At 47.1% G+C, this 13034-nt stretch overlaps 1 protein-coding gene across 1 annotated transcript in view; it reads right to left on the reverse strand.

The window, feature by feature from the left end:
* GRK1 (G protein-coupled receptor kinase 1) overlaps positions 1–13034 on the reverse strand; it is a 957106-nt gene that overhangs the window by 517745 nt on the left and 426327 nt on the right. The gene's annotated exons all lie outside the window — the stretch shown is intronic.

Below are 13034 nucleotides of genomic sequence, written 5' to 3' on the forward strand. Positions count from 1 at the left end.
TGGGCTTTTTGTGCATTTACATTTAAACACCTTTTGGATCCCCCAGAACGGTGTGGTTGTCTGTAGGCTTCCTCCCATTTTATTGGAGATCTTTTAGAGGCATTTCATGCAGTGCCCTTGTACTCTGGTAAGCCGTGGGTCACTGCTTGCCATTTAACATTGTAATGAAGCTCTTTTGCCACTTTTGTAGTCATTTACAGACGGCGTTGAAGGCTCAGGCTAAGTTGCGCTGCCTCTTCACTTTTCAAATACATGCAGCGCTGGATCATCTTAAACTGCATGGGGCGCCCTCCAGGTGAGCTATTATTATTATTTTTGCCTTAGTCATAGGCACTCCACTTTGAACCTAGGTTTTTTATTTATTTTTTTATTTTTTTATATTTTTTTATTTATCTGACCTAGTGCATTCTGGTCTTGTTTCTGGTTTCAGGTTATGTTTTAGTCCTGAATTGTCTCGCGTGACTGGCCACACTACACTGCATAGATTTTTGCAGCAGCTAGGTTTTCATCAGGTTAGTCCACTACTAGTTCTTTTTAGATACAGACATTGCCATTGGTCAGGCTTTTTTGGTATTTAGATATATATTATTATATATATACATTCTTGTTGCCGATCCACCATGGTCTTGAAGGTTCCCTTTCATCTTGCACGGTTCTCTTTTGGGAGTCACTTACCCTCTTGTTCTGGTTTACACAGCTGTTGTAGCGGGGGCCGTATATGCTTATTTTCACTATGGTATACACGGTTCTTAATTGTTTTTAATAACTTAGGCTGCTAGCAGCAGTCCTTTTTCTCCTTCTTTAATTGTATGTTACAGGCAGTCGGCAAAGACTTTTTCATGTAGTAGCTTATAGTCGCTTTTGCGTACTTGTTTTTCAGAATGGTAACACCCACCTCCTGAGGAAGACGTTCAGTTAACCACCACTACACGTCGAAACCGGTCGAGAGAAAAAATTCTACAGGGATGTGATCTTTGCATTTGTTCTTCCTATCCACCCTGACAATAGATTGTTTGTGAATTATTTCTATTGTTTGTAAACACCGCAATAATGAGTGTTATTATGGGGACTAGTTATGAATTCCTCTTCCCCATTGGTTCTTAGCATGTTTTCTGTGTTTTTAGTACTTTGGATGTATGCCACGGTATGATGAGTTGTGTGTGTATGTATGTACTATGTATGTTGAGTATGAGTGATGAAGTTTTAGCCGATTTTCGGCATATTGTTGCTGCTGTTCTGTTATGTTAAAATGATCAGTGTATAATAATTTTGAGTGATTTATTCACTAGTTTTCAATTTTTGTATCACCTTTAATAAATTTGGATACATTTTTTCTAAACATATTTTGCTCTGGACATATCTTTTCTGTTTCTTGATGTTATTATAATACTCTGGTCCAGAGGCTAGAGTTACCCTGCTCCTTTCAGTGTTTGCACACTCTGCAACCCCTTCAGCTAATCCAGAATAGAGCAGCAAGACTTATCCTTGGCCTCAAGCCCAGGGACCGCATCTCTCCTGCCCTAAAAAGTCTCCACTGGCTCCCGGTTGCTGCACGGATCACATTCAAATCCCTCTGCATCATCCACAAGGCTGTCTGGGGCCGGAACCACACTTTCGAATGGATTGTGTCCTCCCACGTATTCCTCATCTTGTGATAAATCGTTATCTCCAGCTTCGCTGCTTCGGAAAAAAAAGTTCTCGCCAGAGGGCACTGTGCTCGAGGTCATGGCGTGATTGTCCCTCGACGTACTCCGTACTCTGTCGACGTCACCGATGGTATAAATACCTCGAGCCGCGCCCGTTGCTTCAGTTCCGTTTTTCCGATCGCTTCGCTATCGAGAACGGCGTGCTTCTATTTTCTGTGAAGAAAATGTCGTCATCTTCGACACCTTCGACACCCAGGACTGGGTTTAAAAAGTGTGCAGATTGTAGATCTAAGATGTCGATCACCGATCCCCACCAGATTTGTCTCTGGTGTCTCGGTTCCAGTCACCGAACCGACGACTGCGGGTCCTGCCAATCGATGACCGAAAAAGCTCTTCGTGAGAGGAGAGGTAAACTGTCGGTGGAGAGGGTGGCTTCAAAAAAGGTTTTGTCTAAAAGACATAAGAAAACGACTGATTCTAAGGAATCGGATCGTCATAGGCAGTCGAAGAGATCTCGATCTAGGAGTAGATCGAGACACTCTTCGTCGTCATCGAAGAAAATGAAGAGGAGACATAGATCTCCCTCATTATCATCTTCTTCTTCAGAGTCGACCGAAGAAATTCGTTGTCCGACTAAATCGGATTCTCCCAGTAAGTGGGAAGAATTCCGCAAAAAGATGATGGAGGTTTTCTAGAATGCGGCCCCGACCCCCTCGAAAGACCCTCGAAAAAGCCATACCCCTAAAGTCGCTCCATTGGACGACAAAGGGAAGTCCAAGGCTACCATGGCTAAAACCAGTAGCGCCGAGGAATACAAAAAACCTCGAGTCGACGTAAAACCGTCAAAGACTCTTCGAGAGTCGAGCACATCTCCAGTGCCGTATAAGAAACACAAGTCGTCGAAGACTTCGACAATTTCGTCGACGCCCTCGACGTCGATAATTTCAACGGCAAAGCCAGATGCGTCATCGACGCCATTATCGATGGACTTCGAAAGACAACCTCGAAAACTTCGAGGGATTTACAATTTTCTTCGAAGCAGATGGAAGAGGAAGAAAGGAGATTCACTGCTTTACCCAGATCAGATTTTTTCAAATCTATGTCAGCAATCTATGAACAGTCTGCTTCAGAAGAAGACGATGTTTCTCCTTTTGGAGTTACTTATGGTACAAGTCAAGTTCCTGAAGAACTCATTGACCAGGAATCTAGAATGAGAGACCTGAGTGATGCTCTACATTCTGCCAGTGGAGTTGACACATCCCCAGAATTAGAGTTCGCCAAACCTGATCCTGCAGAACATGCAGATGCTTGGTACAGGGGTCTTATGATCAGAGTAGTTGAATATATGGGTTGGGGTAATACTTCACCCATTTTTGAACAATATGACATGACTGATATAATCGTCAAGGGACCTCAGAAAGATCCTGTTCTCCCTTTTCACAGGGCCCTTCAAAGGACTGTAGAGAAAAACTGGGAGAAACCAGAAACTATTGCTGCTGCAGACAGCACTTTTCCAAGAAAATATAGATCCGCTGGAACGGATCCTGAATATTTTAATAAACATCCGACTCCAGAGAGTTTAGTCATTCAGACAGCATCTATTTCAAAACAAACTGCTTATCCAACTATTCCTCCAGATAGAGAGGATACAAAAATTGATGCCTGGGCACGTAAAGTTTTCACGTTAGGCAGTATGGCACTCAAGTCGGCAAATGTCACCTGTACCCTAGCCAGGTTTACCCATACCCTGTGGGACTGTATTTCGGCAGCGGCTGATCATATTCCGGAAGGCGAGCAAAGGGAAGGCTTCCTGAATATAGTCAAAGACAGGAAGGAGGTAATGGGGGAATGTCTCCAGTCTGGACTGGATACTGCGGATAGCATCAGCAGATCCATGGCTGCAAGCGTTGTGCTACGCAGATTTGCGTGGTTGAGGAAGTCGGATTTGCACCGGACGTGCAATCTAGACTCCTGAACATGCCCTTTGATGGCTCGAGGCTCTTTGGCAGAAAGACTGATGAAAGCCTAGAGAAACTTCAGACCTTGAAAGCGGCAGGTAAATCACTTAGCGCCTCTTTGCGCCAGCCTCTAAAACCCTATTCGGCTCATCTTCCTGGAGGGGTCGTTCCTTTCGCTACTACTCTTCTTTTGGTAGAGGAAGAGCACAGGCTTCTCAAAGGGGCAAAAGAAACTTCCCTCGTGGGGCACGAGGAAGAGGTGCAAAATCAGCCTCAGGAGCGGCATCTGTACCCTCAGCCACTCCTGCAGCCGCCTCCAAATCCCTCTGAGACCTTGTTACACAAAACACCAGTGGGAGGCAGGATCTCCCAGCATCTGAAGGAATGGCGGGGCATTACCTCAGATGCTTGGGCACTGGAAACAGTAGCCCAAGGTTACTGCCTCCCCTTCCAAAAAAGGCCTCAGGATCATCCACTGGGAGTCAACTCCGTCAAAATTCCGGATCCGCTCCTGTTGCAGGAAATTTTAACCCTGCTAGAGAGAGGTGCCATAGAACCGGTACCTGTAGCGGAGAGGAACAGGGGTTGGTACTCCCCATATTTTCTCATCCCAAAAAAGGACGGAGGACTGAGACCCATCTTGGACTTGAGAAACTTGAACAAGTTCCTCAGGAAGGACAAGTTCAAGATGGTGACTCTCTCTCAGATCCTTCAGGCTCTCCAACTCCAAGATTGGTTGGTATCATTGGACCTTCAGGATGCTTACTTTCATGTGCCAATGCATCCAAAGCACAGAAAGTACCTGAAGTTCACGATTGGCAATTCTCATTATCAGTTTCGAGTTCTGCCATTCAGGTTGACCTCCGCCCCGAGGGTTTTCACCAAACTGTTGGCGGTTGTGGAAGCAAGTCTCAGGAGAGGAGGTATTCACATATATCCCTACCTGGACGACTGGTTGATCAGAGCAAGCAACGTCCCTGGTCGATCACCTGCCACTTCCTCCACAAACTGGGCTTCTCCCTCAATTTCAAGAAGTCCCACATGATACCATCCCAGAAACTCCAATTTATCGGAGCAGTCTTGGACACTTCATCGGGAAAAGCCTCGCCTCCCGAAGTGAGAGCTCTCCACATCCAGCAGATGGTAACGAAGTTTCAGAATGCCCAACATCTACCGGCCTTCGATTTTCTCAGGTTGCTCGGCCTCATGGCATCCTGCATTTTCCTAGTACCAGAGGCCAGGTTGAGAATGAGATCCCTTCAATGGGCTCTCAGAACTCAGTGGTCCCAGTTCTCGGGGAACATGTCGGATCTTCTACAAGTCCCGAGCGCAGTTGCTCAGGATCTTCTATGGTGGGCTTGCAACGACAACATTCTCAGGGGAGAGTCCTTTTGGCAACCATGACCGGAGATAACGGTAGTGACGGACGCCTCACTCACAGGGTGGGGAGCACACACCAACGATCTGACAATCAGCGGTCGTTGGTCTCCATCGGAGTCCAAACTACATATCAACCTGTTGGAGCTGAGGGCAATCAGAATAGCTCTGAAGGCCTTTCTGCCCTCTGTACAGGGAAAGAATGTCCTGATAATGATGGACAATACAGTGGCCATGTACTATCTCAACAAGAGAGGAGGTGTAGGGTCACTGCCACTGTGCAGAGAAGCAATGCAGCTCTGGTTCTGGGCAATACGAGAAGGAATCTCTCTGTCGGCAATTCACCTAGCTGGAGAGAAGAACATGGCGGCAGACGCTCTGAGCAGGCAGAGCACAGTCTCTCACGAGTGGGAGCTGGCTCAGGAAGTCCTTCTGGAGATCTTCGCCCTTTGTGGAACCCCTCAAATGGATCTGTTTGCCACCGCGATCAACCGGAAGTGCGATCAGTACTGCTCAAGGGAATTTCCTCAAAGAGGAGCTCTGGGAGATGCATTCGTAGTGGAGTGGAAGTTTCCACTGCTGTACGCGTTTCCCCCAGTCCCCGTGATTCCTCAAGTAATCAGGAGGTTGAGAAAGTTCAGGAAAAACATGATCCTAATTGCCCCGGATTGGGCCAGGAGAACGTGGTACCCGGACCTTCTAGACATGTCCATCTGCCCTCCAATACGTCTTCCGCAAAGAGAGGATCTTCTCTCGCAAGAGGAAGGTCGGGTTCTCCATCCAGAGGTCAAGACACTCAACCTTCACGCATGGTTTCTGAGAGGTTGAGATACAAGGATTGGTATCTTCCGAATGACGTAATGGAAATCTTGCTTTCGGCCAGAAGACCAGCAACAAAGTCTTTGTACCGATGTCGCTGGAATAGGTTTAGTAACTGGTGCAAAGACAAGGATGTGAACCCTTTTCAGTGTGGCACCCCAATGGTGCTTTCTTTCCTGTTACATCTAGCCAATCTGGGGCTCCAGATAGGAACAATCAGAGGATACCTTGCTGCGCTGTGCATTTTCAAGCGCTCCTCGGAAGAGGTTTCATATTTCAAAATACTGTTAATAATTCAATTCTTAAAGGGGCTTACTAATGTATACCCTCCAATACCTTTTCATGTACCAACTTGGGACTTAAATTTAGTATTAAAATTCTTGACTTGCATACCCTTTGAGCCTCTGCACTCATGTCCATTGAGGTTTCTGACTCCTTGTGGCCCTATCATCAGCCCGCAGGGTTAGCGAACTTCAGGCTCTCTCATGCAAACCACCATATACTATTTTTTATCAGGATAAGGTAGTCCTTAAAGTTAAACCTTCGTTCTTGCCAAAAGTAGTCTCGGACTTCCATTTGTCACAAAAAATATTACTAGCAACTTTTTATCCTCCTCCTCATCTGGGCAAGGAAGAGGAGAGATTACACAGACTAGATCCCAAGAGGGCTCTTAGTTTTTACATCTCAAGGATGGCTAAATTGAGACAAGATGACCAACTATTTGTGGGTTATACTGGTCATAAATTAGGCTTATCTGTAACAAAACAGACCATTTCCCGCTGGATCATATTAGCCATAGTTGAATGCTACAGATTAGCGGGAAAAGAACCACCAGATGGGCTTTGTGCCCATTCTACAAGGGGAATGGCTACTTCTGCGGCTCTAAAGAGGGGAGTTCCGGCAGCAGATATTTGTGCAGCTGCAACCTGGAAAACCATGCATACTTTAGTTAAACATTATTGTTTGGACACTGCCTCCTCTAACGAGGGTTTATTTGCAAAGGCAGTTCTGCATTCTGTCCACGAAAACTGAAATTAGTATTCCCACCTCCAAAAATTGATACTGCTATGGGAGCCTATCACAAGATGAGGAATACGTGGGAGGATACAATCCATTCGAAGAACCAGTTACTTACCAAATGTAACGTTCTTTCGACTGGATGTTCCTCCCACGTATTCCTCATCGACCCTCCCATCCTACCCCACAGTACAGTTTACGTTTTCTTACGCTTTCCTCTCATGAAGAATGTATCGGTCATGGGACACGCCTGGGTGTTCCTCCTCTATACATCGAAAAACAAAACTGAAGCAAAGGGCGCGGGTCGAGGTAGTTATACCATCAGTGACGTTGACAGAGTACGGAGTACGTCGAGGGACAATCGACGCCACAACCTCCAGCACAGCGCCCTCTGCCGAGAACATTTTTTTCCAAAGCAGCGAAGCTGGAGATAACGATTTATCACAAGATGAGGAATACGTGGGAGGAACATCCAGTCGAAAGAACGTTACAGTTGGTAAGTAACTTGTTCATCTGCAACTTTCTCTTCCGAAATACTTCCCTTCTACAATTCTACGTTCCTCTGGCACCAACTTCCTGTGTGTAAAGCGTTTCGCTAAACATAGAACAGGACGTCGTTCGCTTTCCTCAGCTGGATCCCTCCTATGGAACAGCCTCCACCCCCTCTGCGCCTTGAGCAGGACCTTCTTAATTTCCGAAAGCACCTCAAGACCTTCCTCTTTTCCTCCTCCTTCAATTCTTCCCTCCCCTGCTAATCTCACAGTTGCTGTCATTGGTGTATTGGACCCTTATGCTTCCTCGGGGCCCCAGCCCAATCACACCCAATCTCCCCAGCTTCTGTCTACCCTCAGCACTTTCCTCGGCACACCCTCCGCACTGGAGACTCGTACTTTTCCACCCAACGCGGCTCCTGGACGCATAGCACTTACCATACCTTGCACTTCTCTGTGGCTCACCCTCGAGCATAGACACCCCAGTACCTACCCCCACTGCCCTCTTCCTTACTGCACTTGCATGTTCTGAATACTCACAAGGCATAGTAGGTTCGGCCGCCACTTCCCCCACTGTATTTCTTGTATATTTTAACTGCACAACAATCCCATGTTCCCTCCCTGTTGCCCTGTGGGCGCTTTGAAACAGAATTTATTTGCTGTATAAGTGCCTAAGAAGAAAACAATAAATACAACTACAAATACACCAGAATGTACGACAGGAGAAGGGATATGGGCGGCATTTTGTCAGAACAGCGGGGGTAGGAAAGGTACTGCCACTAACTAACCCTACTAAAAACTCACCCTTCTGCATACACCTTCTCAAACTCTGAACTAAACACAACCATACCTCTACAGCACAAAAAAACCCACACACGTCACAACACCACAAAAACAAAACAAACCACATATAGGCTCGACCAAAACCACATGGTGGCTACCAACTGAAAAATACACCTACGCTCAGTGAACGGTGTCACTGAAGCGAGGCTGCCAGCAGCACATAACAGATCTCTTGCTCTTTTTTCTGCTCAGTCCTACTAACTTACCCGCCTACCTCCTTGCTTTAAAGACCCGCCAGAGCGCCAAGAGACCACACAGGTGGTAACAGTGCGTGGTATAAGAACCTTTCACATGACATAACTAGCGCCTCTTCTAAGATTGAGTTTAACACGACACAGTCCTACCCATTTGAAGAGGCTGCTGTCTTTTTTGTGATATTTTGAGAACTGGGTTGCTACTGGATTTTTACTGTCCAGATTTGTAATAGCTTGTGCATGTTCCATTGCCCTGATTTACATTTTTCATGCAGTATTACCTATATAGAGTTTTGGACATGGAAACTGAATCTGTATACTACAAAATCAGTTTTACAATCAATTCGGTCAGTAATTAAAGGATGCCCTTAAATACCATATTTCGAATGGATTGTGTCCTCCCACGTATTCCTCATCTTCTGATAAATCGTTATCTCCAGCTTCGCTGCTTCGGAAAAAAGAAATTCTCGGCAGAGGGCGCTGTGCTCGAGGTTGTGGCGTCGATTGTCCCTCGACGGACTCCGTACTGTCGACGTCACCGATGGTATAAATAGCTCGAGCCACGCCCGTTGCTTCAGTTCTGTTTTTCCGATCGCTTCACTATCGAGAACGGCGCGCTTGAGATTTTCTGTGTTGAAAATGTCATCTTCTTCGACTCCTTCAACACCCAAGACTGGGTTCAAGAAGTGCGTAGATTGTGGATCGAAAATGTCGATCACGGATCCTCACCGGATTTGTCTCTCGTGTCTCGGTTCCAGTCACCGGACCGACGACTGTGGTTCCTGCCAATCCATGACTGAGAAACCTCTTCGTGAGAGGAGAGGTAAACTGTCAGTGGGGAGGGAAGCCTCTAAGAAGTCTACGTCCAAAAAACATAAGAAAGCGACTGATTCGAAGGAATCGGATCGCCATAGGCATTCAAAGAGATCTCGATCTAGGAGTAGATCGAGACACTCGTCTTCCTCGTCCAAAAAAATGAAGAGGAGACATAGATCTCCCTCATAATCCTCTTCCGAGTCGACCGAAGAAATTCGATGTCCGACAAAATCGGATTCTCCCAGAAAATGGGAAGAATTTCGTAAAAAGATGATGGAGGTATTCGAGAAAGCGGCCCTGACCCCTCGAAAGAACCTCGGAAGAGCCATACCCCTAAGGTCGCTCCATTGGATGACAAAGGGAAGTCTAAGACTACCTTGGTAAAAACCGGTAGTGTCGAGGATACTCGAAAAAAATCGAGTCGACGACAAGTCGTCGAGGACTCTTCGAGAGTCGAGCACCTCTCCGGTGCCATATAAAAAACATAAGTTGTCGAAGGCTGCGACGACTTCATCGACGTCGACCGCTTCGGCATCGAAACTAAAAATAACCTCGATGCCTGTATCGAAGTCATCTTCGAAGTCATCGAAGATTCCTTCCACAACTTTGAAGGATTTTTCCATTCCTTCGACGCGTATGGTAGAGGAAGAAAGAAGATTTACTCCGTTGCCCAGGTCAGACTTTTTTAAGTCCATGTCCTCAATTTATGAAAAATCTGGCTCGGAGGAAGAGGAAGTCACTCCCTTTGGAGTTTCATATGGCACAAAACAAGTTCCTGAGGAACTCATTGATCAAGAGTCCAAAATGAGAGACCTGAGTGACACCTCCCCAGAATTAGAGTTTGCCAGACCTGATCCTGCAGAATATGCAGACTCAGGGTACAGGAGTCTTATGACCAGAGTAATTGAGTATATGGGTTGGGGTAACACTTCACCCCTTTTTGAACAAGATGACATGATGGATATAATTGTCAGAGGTCCTCAAAAAGATCCAGTTCTCCCCTTTCACAGGGCTCTTCAGAGGAGGTTGGAGAAAAACTGAGAAAAGTCAGAGAGCATTGCTGCTGCAGATAGTAATTTCCCCAAGAAATACAGACCAGCTGGTATGGATCCTGAATACTTAAACAGGCATCCGACTCCAGAAAGTCTAGTTATTCAGGCAGCATCCACATCAAAGCAAACTGCATATCCCACTATCCCTCCAGATAGAGAGGATAAAAAAGTTGATGCCTGGGCACGTAAGTTTTCACGTCAGGCAGTATGGCCCTTAAATCGACAAATGTCACCTGGACCCTGGCCAGGTTTACCCATACCCTGGTGGTCTGTATTTCGGCAGCGGCTGAGGATATTCCGGAAGGCGAGGAAAGGGGAGGCTTCCTGAATATAGTTAAAGACGGGAAGGAGGCAATGGGGGAATGTCTCCAGTCTGGACTGGATACTGCTGATAGTATCAGCAGATCCATGGCTGCAAGCATTGTGCTACGCAGATTTGCGTGGTTGAGGAATTCGGGGTTTGCACCAGACGTGCAAGCCAGACTCCTCAACATGCCCTTTGATGGCTTGAGGCTGTTTGGCAGTAAGACTGATGAAAGCCTAGAAAAACTTCAGACCTCGAAAGCGGCAGCTAAATCGCTTAGTGCCTCCATGCGCCAGCCTCTAAAACCCTATTCCGGCTCATCTTCCTGGAGGGGTTGTTCTTTTCGTTACTATTCCTCATTTGGTAGAGGAAGAGGACAGGCTTCTCAAAGGGGCAAAAAGAAACGTCCCTCGTGGAGCACGAGGAAGAGGTGCAAAATCAGCCTCAGGAGCGGCATCTGTACCCTCAGCCACTCCTGCAGCCGCCTCCAAATCCCTCTGAGACCTTGTTGCACAAAACACCAGTGGGAGGCAGGATCTCTCAGCATCTGAAGGAATGGTGGGGCATTACCTCAGATGCTTGGGCACTGGAAACAGTAGCTCAAGGTTACTGTCTCCCCTTCCAAAAAAGGCCTCAAAATCATCCACCGGGAGCCAACTCAGTAAAAACTCCAGACCCGCTCCTGTTGCAGGAAATTTTAACCATGCTAGAGAAAGGTGCCATAGGACAGTTACCTGTAGCGGAGAGGAACAGGGGTTGGTACTCCCCATATTTTCTCATCCCAAAAAAGGACAGAGGACTGAGACCCATCTTGGACTTAAGAAACTTGAACAAGTTCCTCAGGAAGGACAAGTTCAAGATGGTCACTCTTTCTCAGATCCTTCAGGCTCTCCAACTCCAAGATTGGTTGGTATCATTGGACCTTCAGGATGCTTACTTTCATGTGCCAATGCATCCAAAGCACAGAAAGTACCTGAGGTTCGCGATTGGCAACTCTCATTATCAGTTTCGGGTTCTGCCATTCGGGTTGACCTCCGCCCCGAAGGTTTTCACCAAACTGTTGGCAGTTGTGGCAGCGAGTCTCAGGAGAGGGGGTATTCACATCTACCCCTACCTGGACGACTGGTTGATCAGAGCAAGTTCTCCAAAACAAGCTCAGGAACATCTTTCTATCACTTGCCACTTCCTCAACAAATTGGGCTTCTCCCTCAATTTCAAGATTTCCCATATGATACCATCCCAAAAGCTCCAGTTTATCGGAGCAGTCTTGGATACTTCCTCAGGAAGAGTCTCGCCTCCCGAAGTGAGAGCTCTCCACATGCAGCAGAGGGTAACGAAGTTCCAGAATGCCCAACATCTTCCGGCCTTCGATTTTCTCAGGTTGCTCGGCCTCATGGCATCCTGCCCTTTCCTAGTACCAGAGGCCAGGTTGAGAATGAGATCCCTTCAATGGGCACTCAGAACTTAGTGGTCCCGGTTCTCAGGGAATATGTCGGATCTTCTGCAAGTCCCGAGCGCAGTTGCTCAGGATCTTCTATGGTGGGCTTCCAACGACAACATTCTCAAGGAAGAATCTTTTTGGCAACCATGGCCGGAGATAACAGTAGTGACGGACGCCTCACTCACGGGGTGGGGAGCACACACCAACGATCTGACAATCAGCGGTCGTTGGTCTCCATCGGAGTCCAAACTACACATCAACCTTTTGGAGCTGAGGGCAATCAGACTAGCTCTGAAGGCCTTTCTGCCCTCTGTACAGGGAAAGAATGTCCTGATAATGACGGACAACACGGTGGCCATGTACTACCTCAATAACAGAGGAGGAGTAGGGCTACTACCACTGTGCAGAGAGGCAATGCAGCTATGGTTCTGGGCAATACGAGAAGGAACCTCTCTATCGGCAATTCACCTAGCCGGAGAGAAGAACACAGTGGCAGACGCTCTAAGCAGGCAGAGCACGGTCTCTCACGAGTCGGAGCTGGCTCAGGAAGTCCTTCTGGAGATCTTTGCCCTTTGGGGAACCCCTCAAGTGGATCTGTTCGCCACCGCGATCAACCGGAAGTGCGATCAGTACTGCTCAAGGGAATTTCCTCAAAGGAGAGCTCTGGGATACGCATTCATAGTGGAGTGGAAGTTTCCACTGCTGTATGCTTTTCCCCCAGTCCCCGTGATTCCTCAAGTAATCAGGAGGTTATGAAAGTTCAGGAAAACCATGATCCTAATTGCTCCGGATTGGGCCAGGAGGACGTGGTACCTGGACCTTCTAGACATGTCCATCTGCCCTCCAATACGTCTTCCACAAAGAGAGGATCTTCTCTCGCAAGAGGAAGGTCGGATTCTCCATCCAGAGGTCAAGATACTCAACCTTCACGCATGGTTTCTGAGAGGTTGAGATACAAGGATTGGGATCTTCCGGATGACGTAATGGAAGTCTTGCTTTCGGCCAGAAGGCCAGCAACAAAATCTTTGTACCGATGTGGCTGGAACAGGTTTAGTAACTGGTGCAAAGATAAGGAT

Source organism: Ambystoma mexicanum, chromosome 7p (assembly GCF_040938575.1).
Source record: "Ambystoma mexicanum isolate Mex_15411 chromosome 7p, UKY_AmexF1_1, whole genome shotgun sequence".
Lineage (NCBI taxonomy): Eukaryota > Metazoa > Chordata > Amphibia > Caudata > Ambystomatidae > Ambystoma > Ambystoma mexicanum.